Here is a 13,353-nt window from a genome sequence, read left to right as displayed (position 1 = left end):
ATTGTTCCACCTCCTACTTTGGTGAGTAGTGACTGGGATCTTAAAAGCTTGCAAGCAGCCATCTAGATGCAACCATGGGTCTCTCCTTATCCAGAGCAAGAAGAATGAAGAAAATCAAAGATTCATGGAAACAATTAGTCCTAGCGACTGGTATACCATGCGATCCACAGCCTATACGACTATGAGACCAGAAGAACTAGATGGTGCCCGGCTACCACTCTCAACCACTTGGAGGGGGATCTATGTAGGAGATCCTGGATAGAGAGGGAGAACAGTGTGGAACAAAACTCAAAATCATTTGGGGGAAAAAAAAATAGGGGGACCAGGTTTGCTGGTCTGATAGAGCCTGGTGGAACCACTGAGACTATGAACGCTAGCTGCCCTTCAGGTCTGGAATTGAACCCACACCTGTGACTTTCAGCCAAACAAAAGACAGGCATATGAGTTGAACATTTGCCTGAGGTAGATACACTCCTTGAAGAGAACAATCATGGGAGAAAGAAGGGCTGTTTATGCACAGAGAGACAGCTTAGGGGGCAGGAATACATGGAGGGATGGACACAGGGAAGAGGTAACTATGGGGAGGAAGTGGGAGGGGAGATGTCGCATTATGGTGAATTTTGGTCAATGTCATGAGACAAAGTATATGTGAACTGCTGTGTGGAAAGTGAATTTGCTCTGTAAAATTTCATCCAAATCACAATAAAAAAAAATAATAAAAAAAAAGTTAAGGTAAGAGGTAATGAAGGCCTGAAGTATGGCATTCATAATGATGATGAAAATGAGAGGGAAACCACATGGTATACTAGATGTCCTGAAAAACTTTCTGTTACAAAATGTAATAGGATATATATTAAACATTTTTTAAAGTATTAGCTAAGTTTTTGAGAAAATAAAGGTTATTCCCACAGGTCACAAATTAACAGGAAGCTGAAAATAGGAATGTATCACAAACACGCAGAATAGAGCTTGACACATAATAAGGGTCCCAAAAATATTATATAATGAATGAAGGAATAATAAGCACATGATAGCCACTGCCCTGAAAGACGTTGCTAAGCTTGGGTAACAAGGAGCTAGAGTGTTAATAAAGTCATTGCCATATTGAGCTTACTCCAGTGACTACTTGAAACTGCACCTCCTGCATGCAGCTAAAACTCTTAAAGGGCTACTCCCAATAAAGAGTAGACTAGAAAAAAATCTCCCTCACAGCAAAGGAAGACAATCAACAAGCTTTTCTCCCTCAAGAAAAAATTCATTGTTGAGAATTCTTAACAGAAGTTCTGCTACTGATAGCAGTGGGAACTGGTTTTGCTGTGTATATTTTCACCAAAAAAGAGAGAGGGAGAGAAAGAGTACAGAGGAGAGAGGAGAGATAGAAAAGAGAAACAGAGAGAGAGATAAAGATCAAACTCTTTAGCAGCCTAACTCCAGGTATGTTGTATTACTCAGACTACTTCAAGGCACCACACTCTTTCTTCTGTAACCATGTCATACCATATACTCTGGACAGACCATAGGCAAGGCTAGCTCCTACTCATTCTTCATGATTCACTAAAACACACAAATTCCTGTGCAATACTTCCCTGATATCACCTCTCTTTCAACCCCTCACCTGTAATTCAACATAGAATGATATATCATTACCTCCTTTGCATATCTTTTTCCTAGCCCTTATTATTTTTCACTGAGTTCCTATTTACTTTTCAATCTGCCTCTCTAGAATGTAACTCCTTAAAGGCAGAGACTATATCTCAATAGGCCTCTGCATCTGCAGTTCTTGGCCCATAAAACCAAAAGAAACCCACTGCCAGCAGGCCGATTCCAACTCATGGTGACCCTATAGGACAGAGTAGAACTGCCCCATAGAGTTTCCAAAGCTGTAAATCTTGAAGGAAGCAGACTGCCTCTTCTTTCTCCCATGCAGCGCTGGTTTGACCGCTGACCTTTAGGTTAGCAGTGAAAAGCTTTTAACCACTGCACCACCAGGCTCATCTTGGCCCATAATAGATGCTTAATAGCAGTAGTTTGAATGGATGATTGACATTGCATCTCCTCATCTTTCTGTGTGCCCTATCTTGCTGAACATCATTGCCAAGCACAAAAACACCCAACTTTCAAGACCTAGCAATCATCCTAGGTATCTCTTTTTTCTTAACTCACCCTCACCGCTAGTCACTAACATTTATATTCTTCTTTCTTATCAGCTCTCACCAGGCACATCTCAGAAGGAAGATTGGGCAATCTACTTCAGTAGAGATACCTCAGAAACCCAAGGAGGGGTCACTATAAATCAGAATTGACTGGATTACAGTGAGTTTGGTGGGGTTGTTTTGTTTTGTTTTATCAACTCTCAAATTGGAATCCTGTTCATTCTTGCTGTTGGTACCTCAGACCCTCAACATTTCCCTTTTGGACCCTTGAAATAATCATTAGTCTGGTTCCCCTTTAAGTCATCCTCCATCCTTCTGCTGTAGTAACAATGATTAAATTTACATTCTCATACTCAAGATCCACAGCATAAAGTCTGGAACTTTTAGTACAAGAAAGAAGGCCCTCTAGAGTCTGCCCCCTCCTTACCTTTGAATATTATCTCTCTACCTCACCTCCTCGGAAGGAAGGTTGGGCAATCCTACTTCCGTAGTGATACTGCCTCGGAAACCCAAGGAGGGGTCGCTATGAGTCGGGGCCGACTCGACAGCACATAACAACAACAACAACAACAACCTCACCTCTAGGAGCTGTGGTGGCCTAGTGCCTAAGGCACTTGACTGCTAACCAGAAGGCTGGCGGTCCAAATCCACCAGCCACTCCTGGGAAGGAAGGTTGGGCAATCTACTATCATCAAAATGAAATTTTTATCAGTTCCAAAGGTTTCCACATGCCCCTTTGTAACAAATCTCTCCCATCCTTACTTCATATCACTGTGCACTCAGGAAACTACTGATTGCTTTCTTTTACTATGGATTAGTGTGATAAGTAAGCTTCTGAGAGAGGCCTCTCTAGGTTTAGGTATTTGCTTCATTTGGGGGCTATATCCTCTAAAATAATCAAACTCACTGCAGTCGGGTAGGTTTCGACTCATGGAGACCCCTCCTTGGGTTTCCGAAGAGGTATCTCTGCGGAAGTTGATTGCCCAATATTACTTCCGAAGAGCGGCTGGTAGGTTTGAACCTCAAGCCTTCTGGATAGCAGTCAAGTGCCTTAGGCACTACGCCACTAGAACCCCCAGGGGCTCTAAAGCGATAGGGATTTTTTTATATTTTGATTTTTAAAATGACACCGTAGGGCTCGTCCGGGATTTGAACCCGGGACCTCTCGCACCCAAAGCGAGAATCATACCACTAGACCAACGAGCCAGTCGAAATAGCATGCGTCCCCCTATTCATTTTAAGGATGTTAATTTATCTTGCCCATTGCAACAAAATACTTGAGGATGCTTTGGTTCTTCGAAGCCCAGAGATTCTCTCCTTATCCTAGAAGCTTTAACTTGAGGGTTCCAAGGACCCTGAGCCCCAGGATCTTTCTTGAATATTCATTTCAGAACTCAGGCTGAATTGCGAGGGTCTGAACTTGAGATTAGATCTGGGACCGGAACCCCCCACGAGCAAAGAAAACGATGTATCAGAAGTGGCAAACTCTCTGGCTGGCAGCAGAGGGACTCAAATGTATGCCTTTAAACAGGCTTAAGCACAGAATCTTACACTATGCAAGCACGGCAATGCCCAGTCCCATCTGCTCTATAGCCACCTTTATGGCCAGTTGCTCTTTATTTTCAGGTTTATTTGATGAACTTTACTACAGGCTTAAATACCAGGCACCACCCCAGGACGTGCAGGAGGAGGTGTCGGGAAAGAGTCGCTGGTTTTTCATACCCTTTTCCATCGAAGTCTGCGCCCACCCGCTTCTCTTTCACCCAAAAGGTGGTGAGTGGGATGGGAAGGGAGGAGGCTGTCTTTATTCTTCAGCCCCTTTCTGCTAGGGGGACGAAGCCTTCGAGCTAACAATTTTTACGTTCCCCTAGGGCGGGAGCAGTGTCTGCCTTGGTCACACTGTCTACCCTGAGCTAGGTACTATGCTGGCACATGGGATGAATGTTGGAGAAATGTCTAGATCTCCTGGATCAGGTGCCAGGCTCTTGGGCACGCTGAAACCAGAGGAAAGAAAGGGAGAAGAGAAGGGCCGACTCCCCAACTCAGCTTTATGCTATCATTTTCTTTTTCTTGAGGTTCAGGCTGGTCATTTAAAAGAGATTGGAGTCCCAGAAAGAAAGAGCTGCCGCCCAGACCGCGAGTCGTTAGGAAGCCGATTCCCAACGAGCAGAGGGAATGGCCAGTCGACTTCCCGTCATCATCCGCTTCTGGAAACCTAGAGGAATCCAGTCGCAGATTGTGCTTGAGCCTGACTCCGCCGGAAGGCCGCGGAGCCCTGGGCGCCTTCACACCCGCCGTGTCTCGGGTCCCCAAATTTGAGGGTGCTATGGGCACATCCTGTTCTTGAACAAAACTGCCTCTATTTTAAGAACACGAACCCTCGTTTCCGAGAGCCGAAGTAGTTACTTCTATTAAAATACAGGTAGGCTGGGGGCCACGGCTTGCGTCCTTCTCTTGTGTAAGACACCCATACTCAACCTCACTGCACCTCAGGGACCTGATGTTGTCCCACCTCAGTGACATGTCAGGCCTGAGCCTAAGGAGCGTGCACTGTGGACTCCATCCCTTCCAGTGACTTGTACTTTACTTTGGACCTGACCAAGGAAGTGTTTCTTTCTCCTACATAAAGAAGTACTTCGTCTATCATAAAGTCCTTTAACTTTTAACTATTGATTTAGAAACCAATGCCAGCTTGCTGAGGTTTTCTAAACCTAAGGAATTCCATGTTAAAACCTAGACTATACGACGGCTCTATAGCTCAGGGGTTAGAGCACTGGTCTTGTAAACCAGGGGTCGCGAGTTCAAATCTCGCTGGAGCCTTCAATACCCTCTTTTCTTCGAGGTTACGAGAAAGACAGTATTCTCGGTGTTGTCCAATGCAGAAACAAACCTGTTGAAGAAAAGAAACACTGAATGATCCTTCCATGAAAGTCAGTGCCTGGAAATTAGGGACGAAAGAACACAGTCTAGGCACCTATGACCCTAGGAGAAAAGGTACATGTAACTCTTAAGTAAGCGCAGGAAGAAACGAGATCGCTCAGGTCTCGGGGAGATTTCCGAGGTGGTGGAATCCATGCTCCAACCTTATCCCGCAGGTAGCCACCACCTCCAGCAGTTTCACGAGCGAAGAGCGTTGAGCACTTCCTTCCCCCCCACAGCCTGCCTGGCGCCGCAGATTCTCCTGCGCTCCTAGAGCAGGAATTGGTTCACAGATTACTCTGGGGCAGCTCAATCCAGAGATACATATTGTTGTTGTTGTTAAGGGAGGTCGAGTTGGCTCCGACTCAAAGCAACCCTGCAACCCTACGTACAACAGAACGAAACACTGCCCAGTCCTGCGCCATCTTGACAATCGTTGCTGTGTTTGTCACAGGCAGCCACTGTGTCAACCCATCTCGTTGAGAGTCTTATCCGATGGCTTCTGCTTTGCTTGCACTTTCTTGGACTCAGACTCCCTCATCCTGTTACCTCTAGGATGCTCCTGGGGTTTGGTTCATTATAGATTCCGTTCTCTGAAAACTTCTTGAGTTCCCTTCTGGAAACGGACCTCGACCAGAAACTGGCCATCTCTCTAACTGCTTCTGTAATTACACAAAGATATACACTAGGCTTTGCACCTTGTGCCTTTCAGTAGCACAGTGGGTAGATGGAAGGAGGCAAATCAAAGGAATATGATATCACACATTTGATCCTGGCTTGGAGGAAATGCTCTATGCTTTTACCTAATTAAGTCCTCTACTTAATTTCTGAAGGATTTTAGCCTTCTACCCAACAGACTGAAATGCTTATTTTAAGTGTATTTTCAGACTATGACCCTTAATTTTGCACATCTACTTTGTGACTCTGCAGAACATGTGGTTCGGTTTACTCACATGATCTGAGTTAAAGACATTAGTTTGGGGTCTGAATCCATCTCCTAATCTTTAAGATTTAGCTAGCATTGATTAAATATTCTCTGGCATTTCTCCCCTCAACCCTGCCTTCATCCTTATCCTATTTTATTACTCTGAATAACTTACACTAGGTAATTCAGGGCTGAAGTAGAAATACTGCAGAAAGGCCTGTTCAAATAAACAGAATAAGCACTGAAGGTGCTAAAGACAAAAGAGGCAAGGGAGTAAAACGAAACAAACAGAAGCTCTCCAGAGCGGTGACCTTGAGAACCCAGGAAAAGCTAGTGTCTTTGGTGACTACAGAGGGTGCTGGAAAAGGGCCTGTTTGGGGAGGGAGAAGCTGAATAAGCTTGGTTTCAGACTTACTCTCTTCTGTGTGGAGATGATTCCCTAATGGGAGACATTGTCTAGGCAGCTGAAAATTAGAAATCAAACAGAAGAAACACATTCGGTTCAAGAGAGCCATTACAGGACAAACTATAGATGACAGGATGGAGAGGAACATAAACATAAACATTAACAATCTCTTAGATACATTCAAGGAGCTCTGGAAATGCAGTGGTGAAAGCACACAGCCGCTAATCAAAAGTTTAGCAGTTTGAACCCAGTAGGAAAGATGAGGCAGTCTATTTCCACAAAGACTTACAGCCTTGGAAACCTTGTGGGGCAGTTTTACTCTGTCTATAGGGTCACTATAGACAAATGGCAGTGGTTTTGGGTTATTGTTTGTTTGGGTTTTTTTTGGATAATGCTCAGGATTAAATTTTAGGAGGAAAACAAAGAAGCATGAAAGGAGACAGAACAATTGTTCTGTGGAGAAAAGAAGGACAGTGATACAAAGAAGGAATTTTATAGAAAGGCCAGCAATGTCCATTTTGTCCACAAGTATAGAGGTTTTTTTCACAAGGCACTGGGATCAAAGCAAGCCTGATTTCTGAGAAACAAACAAAAAACCCGGACTCTCTTATGAAGATCTTGGCACCCAAGATATTTCTTGATGAGAGGTGGTGAAAAGGAGGGGAACTAGTTCTCTGGAAGAATCTTCAAAGGGAAATGAGAGGACATAGAGGAAGATTTTTAACGAGGAGGGGAAAAGACATAAAGAGCAAGGCAAAATCAAAACGTGGCATGAAAAATTCAAGGTCTTGGTTCTTGCACAAGATTCCCATTCTCTGCGTTGTTTCCTTCATTGCTTCCTCATGATGTGGCAGTGAAATCCTCTACCCTCTTGAGGGAGCTGCCCAGCCAAATCCATGAGTACTACTGTAGCTAACAGGGGCTGCAATGGCTTAAAAGTGCACTGGGACAATCATTCTAAGAGGACACCATTTTATAGGCCCTAACCCTCTTTCTCTCACAATTTCCAAGCTAAGTAGATTAATTTGCAAGGATCAGTATACACAGCAACATGCCCCTCTGGGTCCAATACACAGGGTCACCAAGAATCAGTCTTGAATTGTTTGGAATCACAAGTCGACCTGCAAGGTCAAATTCCAAATAACTTCTCCTACCCCTACACTCTACCTCCTATTCTTACTCCACCTCCGTTGGTGCAAAAGGTTAACCACTCCTCTGCTAATCGCACCCACCTGAGTTGCTTTGCAAGGAAGGCCTGGGACAGTTCTGCTCAGACACCTGGGGTCTCATGACTCGGAATGGACTCAGGCAGGTGGTTTCACCCCAGCATACGAGGTAATGAAACCTTGACCGAGCTGCCCAGCCAAATTCACTGTAGCTATGGCTGAAAAGTGCACTGGGAGTGACAGTTTGAAGCCAGGTAAGTATGACTTTCTGCATCCATTCACTCATTCGTGCGTTTGTTCCTTCATCATATTCAATTTTAAAGCAATGTGATTACAGTCTAAATCAGGTACTCAGCAGGGTGTTTTGCAAATACAGAGCTGCAATTGTTAACCCAGTGCGGGAGATGCCCTGATAGTAATGACACTTTCTACGAAGCCTTCCTGATCCAGATGATGCCTAAACCAGGTCAAAAGAATCAAGCAATGGGATTCAGAAGAGGAAGACCGAAAGCGTTCCCGATCGCAGCAACACTGAAGCAGTGCAAACACTCGGATGTAAGGAGCGTCGGGAGAAACTGGCAGAGGGCAAAGGTATGTCGGAAGAGTCAGTCCTACGGACCTAGGGTATGGAGCATTTCGAGTAAGAAAACCAGGCTGATCAAGTTTATTTTGTTAATAGACAACTGCACAGCTGAATGGGAGGTCATCATAAGGGTTAAGGCAGAAATCTAGGGCTCTTTGGGTTGACCGGGGAAGCATATCGATGTGCGATGGTGAGAAAGACTTACACATTTAAGAAACCCCCACTTTGTGTTCCTTAGCATTTTGATTTTGTGGCTACACTAAAACGAACCATTGGCAGTGATGGGATTCGAACCCACGCCTCCGAAGAGACTGGAGCCTAAATCCAGCGCCTTAGACCGCTCGGCCACACTACCACTTGTGGTCACTATGCTTCAGTGCATCTTTCTTCATCTCTGAGTTGTTTGTCTCAGTGTGCACACGCAAAATACTGATTCATTCTAATTGGTACGCAGTTTCCCGCAGGGTTTTCATACTATCCTTTATGATTTTAGCAAATCCCGGAGAGAAGGGATCTTCGTGTTCTCATACGCCTTGGGAAACGGCTAGAAGGATGGTTAGTGGCTCACTAGGGGGATGCAGAAGGTGTGGACCACACTAGGTGACATTGTCAGAGAAGGTGACACCAAACTGTCTATAAAATTTTTGTGCAGTGTTTCAGCAGGAATATATTATTTTTTTTAAAAAATGAAAATAGCCCTGTACCAAGTGATAACAATGAAAACATTTTTCGTAAGCCCAGTTTATATGTATCAATATACTAAAACTCTATGCTAATTTACTTTTTTAATCTTCTAATGTGCTCCCATCAGAACTGTCATTATTATCTATTTGTAATGACACTTTGAATCATGTGGTTTCATCTGCACAGGCTACAAGCATCAACTGTTGTTTTCTTACTGCTGATGTCAAATTTTCTGATGTTTTAGCTACAGTCTTGTGATAAGTAGTATTTGTGAACCGGTATCAATAATTTTTTTTTGAGAATGAAGTAGTAATTAAAGGAATAGAAGGAGAAAAATAAAAGACGGCTTCCACTCTGTTGCTATATAATAATGTAGTAACTAATAATGTGATTCAATGTAGAAAGATTTTACAAAATATACAATCTAAGAAGTAAGAAATAATACATCTAAGCAATTTACAAGTAAACTTTCACTTATTATCCTATGATTAAAATTGATAATAAGGATTACTAAGGATTCTGTTTGGTCTGGTATGGGAGGAGGTCTGTGAGGAAGTGGAATGACACCATGAGTTACTGCACTGGGTGACATCAACCCTAGTGGCGCCACTGAGGATAGTCAAGGATTAACAGAGCAATGTTGTTGGAAGACTTCTGTGTTTTCTTTAAACTAGGCAAAAAGAGGCAGGGATGGCTAAACAAAAGCCCAATCACGATTTATTGCAGGTGGTTACAGGAGTTCTGGTGGTGTAGTGCCTAAGGCATTTGACTGCTAACCAGAAGGCTGGCAGTTCAAACCCACTAGCCACTCATCAGAAGGAAGATTGGGCAATGTAGTTCAGAACTAGTACAATAGAGTCCAAGTTCAGGTCCCCTTCTGTTCACAGATCTGGCAGACCTGTCACTGTGTCCAAAGGAACTCCTTTGGTGGCCTCCTTGTTACTAGTTCTGAACGGTTAGGTGGGCTTAATTCCCAGTGGCGCAAGTCCGTTGTCCACGGTGCCATCCGTTTTCCCCCTACCCCACTGTGTTTTGTGCCTTCTCATTGCTCTTTCTTTTCCTCCCTCTATTTCAGCTCAATTAGAGCTCCCTGGACGAAGTTGGTCTCCGATTTCCATCCTTAGCACCCCATCAACATGTCTTTTTTTTTTTTTTTTTTTTTCCCAGAAGCTACAGGAGTCCGGAGCAAGGCCAGCGCTCGGAGAGCTTGGAGGCCAGTAGGCACCATCTTGCTTGGTTGAGGTTAGCCTTATGGTCTAAGGTGTCGCTTCCCAAATCCTCCACCACTTGAGGGGGAGGGATTCAAATCCTCTGCCAACAGCTCCTTTGGCTGAAGTATACGACTTCTAAGAAGCTCCACTCTGTGATTGCACGCTTTTTGAGAATTCTCAGGAAAAGAACAAAAACGAAAACGAGTGTGAGCTTACTGGCTGTTGCAGTAAGTCTGCCACATCCCAGGAGCAGTGGAAAGACTGAGCTTAATCTGAACTGGAGAAGACCCTAGAGATCTTGTGCAACCACCTCAGTGTGTAAAATGAAGACGCATCTGTTGGAAGGGAGAAAAGAGCTTGGGGCTCTTTATTACTTGAAAGGGGGTGAGCAATTCCAACCCACTGGCAGGCGGCTCTGGGAGAGACTGATGAGGCAGCCTGCTTCTGTGAAGATTTACAACATTGGCAACTCTATGGGGTAGTTCTAACCTGTCCTATTGGGTCACTATGAGTTGGAGCAGTGGATTTGGTTTCAGTTTTTGGATCCTTCAATGGAATGAGGAAACTTGGTCCTGTAATAGGGGGAAAGAGGCTCCAGCTTCAAACAGGTTCAATAGAGACACTTTTCTTTATTTTCTTTATTTTTTATTTTTGCAGTGTTCCCTCAGCTCCCTTCCCACCCCTGCTAACCAACAAAGAAAGTTTCCTTCCATATATAAACCTTTCCTTGACTTTTTACATTAATGAACTAATACAATATTTATCCTTCTGTGGTTGACTTATTTCACTCAGCATAATGTCCTCCAAGTTCATCCACATTATGAGGTGTTTTGCATATTCTACATTATTCTTTAATGTTGCATAGTATTCCATTGTGTTCATGTACCATAGTTTGCTTATCCATTCTTCTGTTAATGGGTACCTAGGTTGTTTCCATCTTTTTGCTATTGTAAATATTGTTGCCATGAACATGGGTGTGCATATATCTGTTCTTGTCCTGGCTTTCACTTCTTTAGGATATATATACCTAGTAATGGGATTGCTGGATCAAATGGTATTTCTAAGTCCAACTTTTTAAGGAATCACCATACTGCTTTCCACAGTGGTTGTATCATTTTACAGTACAACCAGCAGTATATGAGTGTCCTAATCTCTCCACATCCACGCCAGCATTTGTTATTTTCTGTCTTGTTGAACATTGCTACTAGTGCTGGGGCAAGATGATATCTCATTGTTGTTTTCATTTGCATCTCTCCAATGGTTAATGATCATGAACATTTCTTCATGTGTTTGTTGGCCGCCTGAATATCCTCTTTGGTGAAGTGTCCATTCATATCTTCTGCCCTTTTTTAAATTGGATTGTTTGTCTTTTTGTTGTTGAGGTATTGGAGTTTTCTATAAATTTTAGAGATAAGTCCCTTGTCAGGTATGTAATTGCCTGATATTTTTTTTCCCAATCTGTAGGTTCTCTTTTGACTCATTTGGAGAAGTCTTTGGAAACACATAACAATTTAATTTTCAGAAGTCCCATTCATCTCATTTATCTTCTGCTGTTTGGGCATTTTGTGTTATACTTGATAGTCTATTTATGCCATAAATTAGGGCTCCCAAATAGAGACATTTTTATTAAGCCTTGGATAGGACAAAGACAACCATCCTGGATGAGGGATAGCATTAGCATGAGAAAGCTGAATGGAGTCCACCAGGTCTTGGTGGAGGTGGGTGGATGGGTGGGTGGCTAGTTATATATGACTGAAAACAAAGGGAATCATCACAAAATCATGACTGGTGGCAGATGGGTTCATCGTTGTCACAGAATTTCCTTACATAGAAGTAAGGAAAAGTCCATGACTGGAATACATACATAATTGAAGATTTAAAAGGGTTACAGGATTGATTCTGGGGCTTGACTACCTAGCTACAAGGTGGTCCGGATATGACTCATGACCATACTTGCAGCCTGAGTCATAGCCACAAGATGGCTATAAGACAATACCTGGACGCAGCCTTTATTTAAATTGGAAAAGAACACTCTTAGGCAAGTTCCGTAATTCCTTGTATGAATGTAATTTACTTTCAACTGTACTCTTCCTGAAGGCAAGCTGCCCCTCCCTAGGTTTGTCCTAAAACTTGTCTGTGCATAGCCACAATGCTAGTTTAATGGTCAGAAAGAACCCAAATGGTGTCTGAAACTTACATCAACGCTCAAAATGGAGTTAGGGCTCCCACTGCAGATCACAGCCTTCCACAAACGAAGTGCTTTAGAATTTAAGCTCTAATACAGTCAGGAAGTGGGCCATATGTTGGAGTTCATAATTCAATCAAGAAGGACTCTGAGACGCACAAGCCAGATGTCTCAGCTTTCCTAGTGGAATACCAATTTTGCCACTTACTTTGTCTAGTATGTGAAACAAATAGATAAGCACCTCTTTGGAAAGATACCCAATATAAACAAATGCAATGTACTTGTTTGCCACATGGCTACTCCTTCAGTCTTCAACACAGTTTGTTAATATTCTAGCTTTAGCATTCTACAATTTTGCTAAGAGATAAACCTTGAATATTCTGCTACCCATACATTATTAGGGAGCTCTGGTGGCATAGTGCCTAAGGCACTTGACTGCCTTAGGCACTCAGAAGGCTGGTGGTTCAAACTCACCAGTCACTCCTCAGAAGGAAGACTGGGCAATCTATTTCTGTAGTGATAGTGCCTCAGAAACCCAAGGAGGGGTCACTATGAGTGGGATCCCATTGGACGGCAGTGGGTGGTACATTGTTAATAGTCCTGGTGATTGAAATTTTTATACACACAAGAGATTTACTTTAAGGCCCAGCAGTATCAGCATCTTGTGCAGAATCTCAGGCTTATTTAATAGGGACCTATATTTTAATGAACTCCCCAAGAGGTTAGCATAAACATTACATTTTGAGAAGCACTTGTCTATGATAGCCACTGCTCTATGTATCAACTTAGAGCAACTGAAGGTTCCAGACCAGAATCTTCTGGGTCATTTCCCAGCAGATTTACACTATATTTGGCAATGTAAAGCTTTGTTCCTTGCTTCAATAGAAAGCCATCAGGTGTTGGCCTGAGGACTCCTGCCTGTGCTATAACAATCTTGCTAAATTACAAGTAAAAAAAAAAAAAAAAAAAAGGGGGGGGCAGGTTTTTTGTTCTGATAGAGTCTGGTGGAACCACTGAGACTATGGCCTTATAATTAAATACTAGTAGATAATATGCTCATTTTGATAAATATATCAGCTATTCCCTTCAGCTTTTCTTGAACCCCAATTAAATATTTCTAA

The 13,353-nt window shown here is 43.1% G+C and overlaps 3 non-coding genes across 3 annotated transcripts; 1 reads left to right on the top strand and 2 right to left on the bottom strand.

Moving 5' to 3' along the window:
* Positions 1 to 3,287: 3,287 nt before the first annotated feature.
* TRNAP-UGG lies at positions 3,288 to 3,359 on the bottom strand. The gene has a single exon. It is a non-coding gene; the product is annotated as a tRNA-Pro (tRNA).
* Positions 3,360 to 4,900: 1,541 nt separating this feature from the next.
* TRNAT-UGU lies at positions 4,901 to 4,973 on the top strand. The gene has a single exon. It is a non-coding gene; the product is annotated as a tRNA-Thr (tRNA).
* Positions 4,974 to 8,425: 3,452 nt separating this feature from the next.
* Positions 8,426 to 8,507, bottom strand: TRNAL-UAG. The gene has a single exon. It is a non-coding gene; the product is annotated as a tRNA-Leu (tRNA).
* Positions 8,508 to 13,353: the final 4,846 nt, after the last annotated feature.

The sequence above is a fragment of the Orycteropus afer genome, unplaced genomic scaffold (genome assembly GCF_000298275.1).
Source record: "Orycteropus afer afer isolate SDZICR_OR568_19922 unplaced genomic scaffold, OryAfe1.0 scaffold00292, whole genome shotgun sequence".
NCBI classification, from domain to species: domain Eukaryota; kingdom Metazoa; phylum Chordata; class Mammalia; order Tubulidentata; family Orycteropodidae; genus Orycteropus; species Orycteropus afer.
The sequence above is the reverse complement of the archived record's forward strand: the minus strand, read 5'-3'. Positions and strand labels throughout refer to the sequence as shown.